Here is a 2,663-nt window from a genome sequence, read left to right as displayed (position 1 = left end):
TTAATTATGTTCCCCAAACGGAGTTTGGGAACATATTGTTTTTACTCTGGTTCTTATTATTATTATTTTTTTTCTTATTTGTTCTCCGGTACTTTTTTGTCCGCGAGTGTTCTCAGAAACTGTTCACCCAACTGAGCTAAAACCTTTTTAGGGTTAATAGGTATGTAGTGTAGGTGTGCGGAACGAAGGTCATTTTGCGCGCATACGCCTGCACGTGCGTGCGCGTGAAATAAGTGAATTGACTGATATACTTATTATAGCTATAACTTTTACATTTTTTGATAGAATGCTTTGAAACTCATTACATAAGGATATGTTAAAAGTGTTAATAATATGACACTGTCAAATTAGCATGAACTCATGCGCATGCACGTGCGCTGCAATCTGATTGGCTGAAACTAAAATCTCAATATCTCTTTTTTTTCCGACGAAATTCTTTGAAATTTTTAACATTGTCATGAATTAGGATATCCTACAATATAATATGGAAAATATTTCATGAAATTACGCGCATGCACGTGCGCTGCAATCTGATTGGCTGAAAATTTAAATAGCTATATCTCCTTTATTTTTTGAAGAAATGCTTTGAAATTTAAAACATAGTCATGCATTAGGATATCCTGCAATATGATATACAAAAAATTTCAAGAAATTACGCGCATGCACGTGTGCTGCAATCGGATTGGCTTAAACTTTAAATGGCCATATCTCCTTTGATTTTTTGACGAAATGCTTTGAAATTTAAAACATAGTTATGCATTAGGATATTCTACAATATGATTTAGAAAAAAATTACTTGAAATCACGTGGATGCACGTGTGCTGCAATTTGATTGGCTGAAACTTGAAATGGCTATTATTCCCTTGGTTTTCAACCAAACAGGATGGGATTTAGAACATAGATAGATATAAGGGCTTCCTACAAGAAGGTATGGTCATCATGCACGTGCACGCACGTGCATTTGGAACGAGTGAAATTGAAAATACACTTGAATGAGTAATTTTTAATACTTTTGGACTAAACGCTTTCATATAAAGGATATTTAAATATATAGAAAGTGTAGACAAGATTATATGATCATTATATGCACGTGCATTCACATGGGCACGAGTGCAATGTTAAAATTTGAATATAATTGGTATCCTTTAGGGAAAACATTGTTAAAGTCAGAAATGCACAGATGTTGTCTTATTTAATAAGGCTTACAGGGAATATGGCACCAAAAGGGAGTTGGGGAGCGTTTGGGGAACATCTGTAACGGTTTCCGTTACAATTAGCACTAGTTATTATTATTCTTTTTTCTTCTTATTTCTTCTCCGGTACTTTTTTGTATGTTCTCAGAAACTGTTCACCAAACTAAGTTAAAACCTTTTTAGGGTTAGTAGGCATGTTGTGTAGATGTGCCGAACGAAGGTCATTTTGCGCGCATACGCATGCACGTGCAGGCGCGTGCAATGAGTAAAATGACTGATATATTTAATATTGTTGTAACTTTTATATTTTTTGATAAAATGTTTTGAAACTCATTATATAAAGATATATAAGTTGTGTAGATAAGATGACATGGTCAAATTTGCATGAACTCACGTGCATGCACGTGCGCTTTGCTCTGATTGGCTGAAACAGAAATCTCAATATCTTTTTTGTTTTATGATGAAATGCTTTGAAATTTCTAACATAGACATGCATTAGGATATACTACAATATGATATATAAAATTTTTCATGAAATCACGCGCATGCGCGTGCGCTGCAATCTGATTGACTGAAACTTTAAATGAGTATAACTCCCTTGGTTTTCAACCAAACGGCATGGGATTTACAACATAGATAGACATAAAGGACCCCTACAGGATGGTATGGTCACCATTCACATGCATGCATGTGCGTGCACGTGCGCTTTGCTCTGATTGGCTGAAACAAAAATCTCAATATCTTTTCTGTTTTTTTACAAAATGCTTTGAAATTTAAAACATAAGCATACTTTAAGATGTCCTACAATATGATATATAATAATTTTCATGAAAATGCGCGCATGCACGTGCGCTGCAATCTGATTGGCTTAAACTTTAAATGGCTATAAGTCCCTTGTTTTTCAACCAAACAGGATGGGATTAAGAACATAGACAGACATAATGGACTCCTACAAGAAGGTATGGTCATCATGCACGTGCGTGCACGTGCAAATGAGTAAAATAGTGTAGACAAGATGATATCGTCATTACGCTCATGCATTCACATGCGCACGCCTGCATTGCTTAAATTTGAAATACTTGGTATACTTTTGGAGAAACGTTGTTTACGTCTTAAATGCATAGATTTTGCCTTCTTTAATGAAATTTACAGGGAATATGGCACGAGAAGGGAGTTGGGGAGCGTTTGAACATCTGAACGGTTCCCGTTACAATTAGCACTAGTTTATTATGGTATTCACAACAGGATTGAAATAAGATGTATCAAGTTTTTTTGTTATGAATGAATGAGTCTTAATGATTGAGTAAACATCATGGTATTTAATAGTAATATACATTGTATTTGGATAAGTAAGTCTAAAGGGTATGAGAATTATAAACAGTACATAGCATCAATTTAAATACCTAACAGACTCATGTATCAATAATCTTACACTTAATGTATCAATAATCTTACACTTAAACTTGTGTA

This window comes from Saccostrea cucullata, unplaced genomic scaffold, assembly GCF_032062105.1.
Source record: "Saccostrea cucullata isolate Sc308-1 unplaced genomic scaffold, CSIRO_AGI_Scuc_v1 ctg667, whole genome shotgun sequence".
Taxonomy (NCBI): Eukaryota; Metazoa; Mollusca; class Bivalvia; order Ostreida; family Ostreidae; genus Saccostrea; species Saccostrea cuccullata.
Note: the sequence above shows the minus strand (reverse complement) of the source record.